Source organism: Ahaetulla prasina, chromosome 3, assembly GCF_028640845.1.
Source record: "Ahaetulla prasina isolate Xishuangbanna chromosome 3, ASM2864084v1, whole genome shotgun sequence".
Classification (NCBI taxonomy): Eukaryota; Metazoa; Chordata; class Lepidosauria; order Squamata; family Colubridae; genus Ahaetulla; species Ahaetulla prasina.
Genome location: NC_080541.1, coordinates 138,121,978 through 138,134,178, shown reverse-complemented (window position 1 = coordinate 138,134,178; position 12,201 = coordinate 138,121,978).

The following is a 12,201-nucleotide window of genomic DNA, read 5'->3' as shown; positions in this document are numbered from 1 at the left end:
TGACCTTCTACAAGAAAAGATCAAACTAGCATATCTAACTGTAAGACAAAATAGAGTGTCCAAGATAATATCCCCGAGGAAACTTGGAATCCACTCAACTTAAAAGTTTAACGAGGTGTTTGAATAGCTCTTATGTACTACATATATCGCATAACTCCACATAACTCCCTATCTGCACTTGGTTTGACCTTTGTACTTTATTTCTATTGTGAAACTAGAAGATAGGAAAATGTCATTTTCAAACCAGATGGTTACTAGTCCAGCTACTGAATCCGATTCGGTTTTCTACACAGACTGCCAGAGCTCTTCAATATTTCCAAATAAGTCTTTCCAAATCATCATCTGCCAAGAATTTAACCCCAAAACTTAGTCACACAAAGGATGTGTACTATCTCTGATCCAAGCTTCCTTTGTAAGCCTCTCTTACCGAGATTCTTCCGATCAGATTCTCTTTAAACTAGATTACGTCATCTAGTCTTGCTTAGTTAATATGACAGTTGCTGCTATAAAAATAAGTTTCTTCCTACATCACCGCCTACTTGTTTTTCTCCTTGACCTTATAGTAAAATTTCCATACTAAATTTGCAATTTCTACGTTTTGGAGTTCTATACAGCTCAGGATGATAGCAATGATTAAAAGTATTATGAAAATGAAGAGACAGTCTTTCAACACTAGATGCCAGAGGCATGATGTGAAATATGTGGCCATAAAATTAAAACTAGTATTTTGAAATAGAATCACAGTTTGGTTTTTTTCAAAGAACAGCATACAATGTTAGAGGTTGCTACAAAACTTTCATTTAAAAGCAGCTTGGTCCATGTTGCTCATTGCTGGGGAAATGAAAAGTGCTCCCTAACTGAATTTAGTGGAGACAGATCTGTTGGGTAATAAATAAATAAAATGCAAGTTTGTTTGTCTATCTGTTTGTTTGTTTGTTTAATTTATTTACCAGCCATCCTGTGGTCATGCAACTCAAAGTTTATTTGCTGACGGAACCATTAATCATTTGGAAGCATGTTAGCCATAGCAGGGTCCTGCAGCTGTGTTTTTGTTACCATTATAAGAAGCAAATTTGCAAAAGAAACAAAAATTCTTATCTCAAGATTAGCAAGATCACACCATCCTTGAAAGCAAAACTTGGGGAGACAGAACCTTAGCTGGATTGTACTTAATTACACTTAATATTTTATTGTGCTTTACTGTTCAATATAATTGAAGTGCATTATCTACAATTCTTACAACAGGCTTACAGACATAGCTATCCATAGGTACAGGAGAGCAAGTAACATCATGTATATCATAAATCCATCATATAATTGATGCAAATTACACAATTCATACCATTTGGCTCACTTATGGGCACATTATTGTGTCTTGTTTTGGTGACACCTTTGTATGTCTGTAGCTCTGTTTCCAAATGAAAGTCTTACATTGCATATATGAAGATGAGCCTATGTTTATGAAAATGTGTGTGTGTTCCTGAAATCTGCAGACCCATAAGGCCAAAAGCATTTGCTCACTCATGCTGTAAAGTCAATAAATATTGGTTATCTCCATTTTAAATATTGTATGCAATGACTTTTATAAAGCTCTCTAGTGAATTAATAGCAAAGCGAGATTCAAACATAGATGACCTGATTCATTGCTGGGTCTCTTTATTTTGGGTACCGAAGCGATCATTCTGTGCAGAGATCCCAACTCAGTCTTCCAAAACATGTCTGCCTTCGAAAATGCTGGGAAATGAACTTCCCAGAATTCCCTGCAATTACAGCTTGAATTGCTTTCCTGACACATCTAGGACCATCTAGGTTAAAGAGGATGGTTTTTGATCAATCAGGATGGGGTTGCCTGAACACAGATCTCTCCAGATCATAGCAAGGAATGGTGTCAACATTTAATCCATGAAACAAAAATAGATAATAGAATAGAATAGAATTCTTTATTGGCCAAGTGTGATTGGACTCACAAAAAAATTGTCTTTGGTGGATATGCTCTCAGCGTACATAAAAAGACAAGATACACTTGTCAAAAATCACAGGGCACAACACCCAGTGACAGTCATACAGTACAATAAGCAATCAAATCATACTAGGAAACAATCAATATCAATAACAATAACAAGAAGTTAATTCTTTTCTGCACTTTACCTATACCTTCTAAGCCTATCGGGTCCTGAAGCTATTTATCTTTCTGGGACTTCTCGTGTGTACAAAGCAAACCAGTGCATACATACAGATTGCAGCCTGCAGCCCAATTCTTTTCTCCAAATTGGTACATTGGGTATATCCATTCTCAGCTCTTTGAGTTTATTATGAGTAGGGCTTTTTTTCTTATGGCTCTTGGCTGACTTTGTGCTGATGTGAAATGACTGGAACCACAAATATTTTAAAAAATAATGTTATCACAAAGTATCAGAGGAACTGAAAAACACTGCCAAGGACCAGCCAGGAATGACACATTGATGAATAGTTATTGACAGCTCTTTTAAGGAGCCATGCATTCATAAAAACTGTCAGGCCATTTTTGCCACATTTGGAACAAAACGATTGAAAACACCACATCTGCTTATGTATAGTTGTACTCACACAAGTCAAGTGGGGAAAAATAGATGGTGAAAATCTGCTAAAACAATCATAGACTTTTCCAGATGCCCCCTAGAGAAAGAATTATGCATTTCAAAGGAATGTAAATAGTTGCCATTGTATTCTTTTCAAAGAGTTCCCTTCACTGAGTAAACTGCAATTACAGATAGATAGAGATATGGAGGTACACATATAATCACCAAATTCAGGGCAAAATCCTGAAATCCATTCAAAATGCAAGCTCCTACAATTATCAGCCTATGTTGTACATTTTACAACCACAACTGAGCCCAGAATTTAGGTTGCTAAGTGAAAAATGTGAGTTTTATGACTTTTCTTGCCACATTCATTAACTGTGGTTAACCACATTTAACCACATTTAACACCGCAGTTGTGTAAATTAGTAACATGGTTGTTAAGGGAATCTGGCTTCCCCATTGACTTTGCCAATCAGAACATCACAAAAGATGATCACAAGAACCCGGGACCCTGCAACCGTCATAAATCTGAACCAGTTGTCAAGCATCCAATTGTAAATCGCATGACTATGCGGATGCTGCCATGGTCGTAAGTGTGAAAAATGAGCGTGAGTCACTTTTTCAGTGCTGTTGTAATTTGAACAGTCACTAAATGAACTATTGCAGGTCAAGCACTGCCTGTAATTCTGTGGGAGTGCACAGACCAGTTTCTACTCCTTGAGTAATTGGGCTTTCTTTTAGTCCTTTCCTTTTCAAAACATTAAAAACAACGATTAGTATGTTTGAAAGTGCGTAAGCATTGCCAGAGGATAACACTTCATCAGAAGTGTTGGTTGCTTGACTGAGACTGGAGCTTCCATGCCTCACAAAATGTCTCTTTGCATGACTTGGAAAACAAGGCTGCTTTTCTAAATAAATCGTGCAAATTTTCTTTTCTTCTTTTTTCCTTTCTACAGAGTTTATATAGATTTGAGCTGCTGAGGTTGTCATTCCTCCGGTTTTATCTTCTTCCCCTGAATCTCTGCAAGCTAAATCCCAAAGTGGATCCCAAAGTGGATCCATCGTATCTATTGACAATGCGCAGGCTGCAATATTAAGGTGCTGTAAAAAATCCTGAACTTGCTGATTCAAATGACGTTTCACTGATATACTTCAGAACGTGCATGGTTTTCTTATATATTTTCTAGTATATCCTTATAGCGTTCCTTATTCTATTTAAAATGTGAAAACTTCCCTGAGCTCACCTCCTGGTTAACTACATGTGCACAATCACGTAATTTTCTTAGCTGCAATATAAAAACAGTTTGCGGTTGCCTTCTTTCCAGTCGTGGGATTCAGCCAGTTCGCACCTATTCAGGAGAACCAGTTGGTAACTTTCCAAGCAATTCAGAGAACTGGTTGTTGGAAAAAATCTCATTTTGTTTTTTTCCACTTTACAGGGCTAATCCTGTAAGAAAGGCAGGAAGGAAACATTCTGGTGTTGTTTCTAGCCTAATCTTTATTACCCTACTTACAGAAACTACCTCTCTGGTTAACCCTTATTACATGGGTTCAACTGTCAACTGGGAGATAAACTCTGCACCAAGTGGAAAATCCAACAAGTTCCTAACAAACCTAGCAGACAATTTTGTTTCCCAAAAAGTAGAGAAGAGAACAAGGGGATCAGCCATATTGGACTTAATTCTTACTAACAGAGATGAAATGATAGAAGGTGTTGAACCTATAGGAATCTTGGGGGCAAGTGATCACGCAATATTGGAATTCAACATTATGCAAACACAAGTAGTAGTAGAACAAAGTCAAACTAGAGTCTTGGACTTTAAGAGAGCTAATTTCAATAAACTCAGAGAGAGATTGAGAAGGATTCCATGGATGAGAATCCTCAAGGGGAAAACAACTCAAGAAGCTTGGGAAATTTTGAAAAGTGAGATTATAAAAGCCCAGTCTAGCACAATACCAATGAAGAAGAAAAATAATAGATCTCAAAAGAAACCAGCATGGATGCATAAAGAACTATCTGACAAATTGAAAGACAAAAAGGACAAATATAAAAAGTGGAAAGAGGGGCAAATAACTAAGGCAGAATATCAGCAAATAGCCCAAGCCTGTAAAGATGAAGTGAGGAAAGCTAAGGCTCACAATGAACAAAGGCTAGTGACAAAAGTAAAAAATAACAAAAAAAGCTTCTTCCAACATGTTAAAAACAAGAAAAAAGTCAAGGAAACAATTGGCCCATTGCTGGGAGAAAGTGGCAAGAAGGTGACAAGCAAGAGGGAGAAAGCAGATCTACTTAACTCATTTTTTGCATCTGTCTTTACAAAAAGGAAAAAAAATCCAACCTATCAAAAACAGCACCACAAAAAACAGATTAGGAGCACAAGTTAAAATAGAGGGGGGGAATGGTAAGTGAACATCTGTCTACCCTAGATGAGTTCAAATCACCAGGACCAGATGGATTACACCCCAGGGTTCTGAAGGAACTGGCAGACGAAATCTCAGAACCACTGAACTATATCTTTCAAAGATCCTGGAGCACAGGGGAACTGCCAGAGGACTGGAAAAGAGCTGATGTAGTTCCCATCTTCAAAAAAAGAGGAAAAAAAACAGATCCAGGAAACTACAGACCTATCAGCCTGACCTTAATACCAGGGAAAATTCTGGAAAAGATAATCAAGCAACGAATCACCGAACACCTAGAAACAAACAAAGTAATAACCAAAAGCCAACATGGGTTTGTCAAAAACAGATCATGCCAGACTAATCTTATTGCATTCTTTGACAAAGTGACAAAGTTAGTGGACCAGAGGAATGCTGTCGATATAATTTACTTGGACTTCAGTAAAGCATTTGATAAAGTAGACCATAACCTACTACTAGATAAAGTAGAAAAATGTGGGTTAGACAGCACCACCACCAGATGGATTCGTAACTGGCTGACCAACCGCACTCAACGTGTAGTCCTCAATGGAACTACATCCACATGGAGGGAAGTATGCAGTGGAGTACCCCAAGGTTCTGTTTTAGGCCCAGTACTCTTCAACATCTTCATCAATGACTTGGACGAGGGGATAGATGCTGAACTCATCAAATTTGCAGATGACACCAAGCTGGCAGGAATAGCCAACACTCCCGAAGATAGGCTGGATACAGAAAGATTTTGACAGACTAGAACATTGGGCGCTATCTAACAAAATGAAATTCAACAGTGAAAAAAATAAGGTTCTACATTTAGGCCAAAAAAACGAAATGCACAGGTACCGTATATGTGGTACCTTGCTCAATAGTAGTAATTATGAGAGGGATCTTGGAGTCCTAGTGGACAACCATTTAGATATGAGCCAGCAGTGTGCAGCAGCTGCCCAAAAAGCCAACACAGTTCTGGGCTGCATAAACAGAGAGATAGAATCAAGATCATGTGAAGTGTTAATACCACTTTATAATGCCTTGGTAGGGCCACACTTGGAATATTGCATTCAGTTTTGATTGCCACAATGTAAAAAAGATGGACTAGGGGAGACATGATAACAGTGTTCCAATATCTCAGGGATTGCCACAAAGAAGAGGGAGTCAAACTATTCTCCAAAGCACCTGAGGGTAGAACAAGAAGCCATGGGTGGAAACTAATCAAGGAGAGAAGCAACTTAGAACTAAGGAGAAATTTCCTGACAGCTGGAACAATCAATAAGTGGAACAACTTGCCTGCAGAAATTGTGAATGCTCCAACACTGGAAATTTTTAAGAAAATGTTGGATAACCATTTGTCTGAAATGGTGTAGGGTTTCCTGCCTGGGCAGTGGGTTGGACTAGAAGACCTCCAAGGTCTCTTCCAACTCTGTTGTTGTTGTTGTTGTTGTTGTTATTGTTGTTGTTGTTGTTATTATTATTATTATTATTATTATTATTATTATTATCATCATCATCATCATCATCACATTGTAATAGCTAATGCAAAGCACCCATCGATGTGAGTGACATTGAGTTGGCCATGCCCAGACGGTTACATGACCACCGAGCCATTCCTACCCAGCTGGGCATTAGGGCAGAGAACTGGTTGTTAAATTATTTGAATCCCAGCTCTGCTTCTTTCCAAAATATCATTCATCCAAGTACAACCAACTTGCTTGATGACTGGGGGATCAGGTACCTGCCTATTATAAGCTATGGTTGCATATTTATTTAGTTATTTACATGACTAGCTTTTGATGGAGCTTCCCCCCCCCCACCCCCGCTGTTGGACAATTCCTTGAAACTTTCCTTTCTATTCTCTCCAGTCTGCAATAGCACTAGCACTAGCTATAGCCCTTACGCTTATATAGCTCCCCATAATGCTTTACAGCCCTCTCTGGGTGGTCTATAGATTCGGCATATTGCCCCCAACAATCAAACATTTTACCAACCTCAGAAGGATGGAAGTCAACCTTCAGCCAGTCGGGATCAAACTCCTGGCAGTGAGCAAAGTTAGCCTGCAATGCTGTATTCTAACCACTGTGTCACCACAGCTCTTACAATGGGGAAGAGGAGGGAGAAAATGTCAGGTATGGGGCAATGCTTACTAATTGTAATGCTGATTACATGACAGAGGGACAGTGCGGAGGTTGTAAATGCAAGCATTGGACATACAGGGTTTGTTTTCAGCACTATGGTAACTTTGCATGGTTGATGAACAAAGCAGATGAGTAAAGTCTACCTGAATTAAACATAAAGGTCACAGATGCTTATTTTTTCACTGACATATAGTAAATTCAATGAAAGAGCAATGCAACTGAGAGACATAATTATAAAATGTAGAAAATATATTGAACTTTTTTTGCTGTTGACTTTCCTTAGAACAGTCTTATAATTTCAGATGATAGGACAATATCAAATTTGTGCTCAGTCTAAAATGTGTTATCGTCTTGTATGGAAAGCAAATCATTCCCACAGAGAATAAAAAAAGTTTATATATTTCATATGAGATTAAATGAATACAATTTATTTTTGAAAGCATGATTAGCTTCAATAGATTTGTTTCTAAAAATGAGTGCAAGCAGCTGATAGTGACTGAATAATTAGAAAATTAAAGAGCAAAAGTATAGTCTCCATAAATAAAGTAGATCAAAATGTTATGAGTCATGTTAACTTAAGTCAACAAGGGAGATCTTAATTAATATCTTAATTAAAATATTTCGGTTATGAACATGCTATCCTCCTATTTTCTTCTGTGATAGAGGTTAGGCCTAGAGTGACATCAAAAAAACTAAATGAAAATGGTAAATTTTGGTTTTCTTTTTTTTTTTTCCTGCCAAGGAAATGGCAAGCAGCCATATTTGGATTTTCTGTTTCTTGCAATGAAATTTTAGCAGCAATTTCTTGGGACTTCTGGATCCACAAAGAGGGAGAAAGAAGCCATTTGGCTACTTGGTTATGTGTTGACTATTCCTGGATTAAGAAGAATGGAAGTTATCAATCATCATTGGTAAAGATTGTTGTCCCCAATTTGGGTCTGAATCTGGTGCCGAAGCCGATGAAGAACATCAAACACGAGGTGCAGGTTTTGTTTCCTTTTATTGAAGTGCTCCAAGAAAAGAGGTCCTGGCTAGAAAATGTCTAGAACCTCAAACAATAGAATTAAGAAAACTTTATACATTTTCACTAAAACAGAAGGTGAGATAAGGCAGGATATATAAAACAAATCATTCAATAAATATTTTAGTAATAATCTAACAAATTCTCCTGTTGGTCTCTACCTGTCCCTATTCCTAAGTCTTGGCTAATGAATGCTACAGGAACAAGTGTCAAACTCACCGTGTCACATTGCCATCATGTGACATTTCACAACATTTTTCCCATTCATGGAGCTGAGGTGGACATGGCCTGCGGATGACGCATCTGACTTGCGGGCCGCCAGTTTGACACCCGTGCTCCAGGAGTTATCTAATACACAATCTATTGGCCATCCCTATTCCTAGCTTTTAGCTAAGGCATGCAGGATGTCTAAGTGTCAAGCCATGTCCTGGACTTGACACAGCAGGGTGGGACTGCACACTGGTGACGGGTGGGTGGGTGTTGGGGCCGCCAGTGGGGCAGTTAAGCAGTGGGACATAATATTCAATTAAAAGTGCAAAGTATATGAATCCTTGAGTTATTGAGCAAGCTGTAGTACTGTAAGAGGTAAATACAAATCCTTGATTTATGAATACAATTGAGACCAGAATTTCCTCTTTTAAACAAGATGTTCGTTAAATGAGTTATGCCTGACTGCAATTGTTAAATGAATCATGCAGTTGTTAAGTGAATCCAGCTTTCTCTATTGATTTGGCTTTTGTCAGAAGCTGGCTGGGCAGTTCTCATTATGTCATACTGTCCTGTGATCACACTTATGGGATCGCAGAACATGGCAATTGTCATAAATACATGCCAGTCACCAAGCACTCACATTTTGATCATGTAAACAAATGGCCAGGGTCACATGACCCTGGGACAGTGCGACCGTTGTAAATACATGCCAGTTGCCAAGCGCTGAAATTCTGATCCCGTGAGCTTGTGACAGTCACAAATGTGAGGACCAGTTGTAAGTCACATTTTTCAGTGCTGTTGTAACTTTGGATGGTTGCTAAATGATTGGTTGTAAGTCGAGGACTACGGTTTCTGTAAGCTGTTGATCCAAGAAAGACACAGAAAGCCAAGGAATAAAGGAGAATGTATTGCATATGGAAGTTCTCTGCCAAGGAGGCATTTTTAAACCAATGATGGGTTCAATGGCCAGTGAGAGGAAACCAAATATTTCAGTCACTGGGGGTGGATTTTTCCATGTCATTTTGACTGGTGCTAGTTTCAGCTGCTGGGAAAAGATAATTTTTATCTGTTCATAAATAAGTACCATTATTAAAGGATGCTATTAAAAATATTTATATGAATAAATACTTTATTTCTTTTCCATTATATTGATGCAGAAGGCAGCTAACTTAGACAGCCAACTTGGAGCATTGCACAAGAGTGTTGATTGGTGATTTAAAAGTCAAGAATGAGAAACATGCTTATAAGATGCCTTGCCTTGTGTACCAATTTCATTTGATTGGCCTTGGGTATTACGCATCTTAGAAACCTGGGAGTGACTTGTATAGTTGCTTCTCCTTGCTTAACAATAGTTATTCATTGGGTATTGTACTTAGAGTTGTTCTAAGTTGCTATAATGTCCTACCTGTCAATGACTACTTCAGCTTCAATCACAACAATACACGAGCACACAATAGATACAAACTTAAGGTAAACCACTCCAAACTTGATTGCAGAAAATATGACTTCAGCAACAGAGTGGTCAATGCCTAGAATGCACCACCTGACTCTGTTGTTACATCCTCAAATCCGGTAGCGATGGCGGCTGCTGGTTCGGAGGACCGGTAGCAAAAATCCCTGGCCCCACCCCCCGCCTCTGCTGAGCCGCACCATCTGCAGAGGGTTTTTTTTTTACTTTTAAAAGCCGGTTTTGCTTCAGCCGAAACCTGCCTTTAAAAGTAAAAAAAAGCCTTTGAGGATCCCGCCCCTCAGCTGAGATCGGCAGCCTTTAAACTTAAAAATAAAAATTAAAGGCTACTCTGGGGATCTCACCTGAGTTCCTCATCAGCAGAACCTTAAAAACATGTTTTCTGTAGAAAACATGTAGAAAAACTTCTTTTAAAAGAGTCTAAGCCACTTACCTGATTACTGATCGACCTCATGGCTCAGCTCACAGCCCGAAAGCCCCAGTTTCACTTTTAGCACAAGACAGAACTAATCTAAACTTAGCTAATCTATTTCACCACTGAGTGATTAATGCTGTCTGGCTGAGGAACTCTGGGAATTGAAGTCCACAATAAAATAAAATAAAATAAAATAATAAAATAAAATATTTGTGCAGCTTTCTGAGATTTGGTGTGTTTCTGTAGTGTTTCACTCTAACTACACAAACACACAAAATCTCAGAAAGCTGTATGTGGTATTTTGTGTGTGTGTGTGTGTCAGTTGTATGTGTGTAAAGTGTGAAAGTTGGTTTTTGAGCTTTTTGTGGCTGTGTGAAGTGTGAAGTGCAGCTGCTTTTACATTGTGTGTGAGTCAGTTGTGTTGTGTTGTGTTGTGTGTGTGTGAAGTGTGAAAGTTGGTTTTTGGTACCTCTTATTGTTTTTTTATACTTTGTTTATTATTTTTATTATTTATTGTTATTGGCCACGCCCATCCAGTCATCTGACCACCAAGCCACGCCCACCAATTAAGCCGTGCCCACAGAACCGGTAGGGAAAATATTTAGATTTCACCCCTGAAAAAAAGCCTCTGAAAGAAACTTCAGAAAAAAAGCCTCCAAAACAGAGCTTCAGAAAAAAAGCTCAGAGGCTGAAAAAAGCCTCTGAAAGAAGCTTCAGGAAAAAAAGCCTCAGAAATGAAGTTTCAGAAACAAAGCCTCTGAAAGAAGCTTCAGAAAAAAAGCTTCCAAACAGAGCTTCAGAAAAAAAGTCTCCAAAACAGAGCTTCAGAAAAAAAGCTCAGAGGGTTTTTTTTCCCTGAAGCTCTGTTTCAGAGGCTTTCAGAGGCAGAAAAAAAAGCAAGGCACAGAGCTCACAACCAATAAACCTATTGCTAAAATCCACCTCTGGGAACAACTGATTGGGGATATTCCGGGAGGCCGATCCACATGCCAATCAGCTTTTTTCTCATTTTCCTCCCCAAAAACTAAGGTGCATCTTATACTTCGGTGCATCTTATACTCCAAAAAATATGGGTAAATTAATTACTATGATTCCTAGTAATTGGTAAGATAGTGAAAGGATGAATGGAAAAGAGAGACTGGGAGAGAGGTCCATCTATCTCTATTCCAGAGGATCAGAGGCCATGACTTTCTAGTAGATTACATAGCATGGCTATGAATAAATGAAAGAATGAATAAAAAAGTTAATTGGGGAAAGCAAACAGAAAAATAAATAGTATTAATAAGTAAAATAGAAATCCAAACCTGGGCCCAATCTAGATTTTAATCAGTCGGTCAATTCAGGAAGGAAGGAAGGAAGAAAGGAAGGAAGGATAATTATCAAATGTGAGACAATTGTATAATTTTTAAACACTCTTTTCAGGCTCTGTTGGAAATGTAAAATAGAAATTATGGATAGTTACTAGGCTATTTATTCATTCATCAAATGTCTTTTGGAAAGTTGGTGTTCATGATTAGCATATGGAACTATAATGTTGGGATGAATATATATATAGATATCCAGTAGAGCCCCTATCACACTTTATTATTCATTACCAGAATCTAATCACAGTTTCTGGGATGGTCCACTGACAAAATGACACTTGGTAGAAACTCCCTCCTCACACCATCATTATTTCTGCACTGCTCAGCATGAAGAAGCTGCAAAATGTATTAGAAACCCCCTGTTTTTAATAACTTTATCTTGAAACACATTTCAGGTTATTTATGCCTAGGAATGCTTATGGTTTGTATTCTCAGATTGTGAGGTTTTGCAAATTTAGCTCAATTGTCTTTTAACTCCTTGCAAGTTGTCCAGTTCAAAAGAAGTACAGCAGCTCTGAGATTTATTTATTTGTTTATTTGTGGACAGAATGAACAATATGATTAGAATATCTATTTGAATGTGAAGCTAGAATTTATTTTCTGAGTATAATAATAACC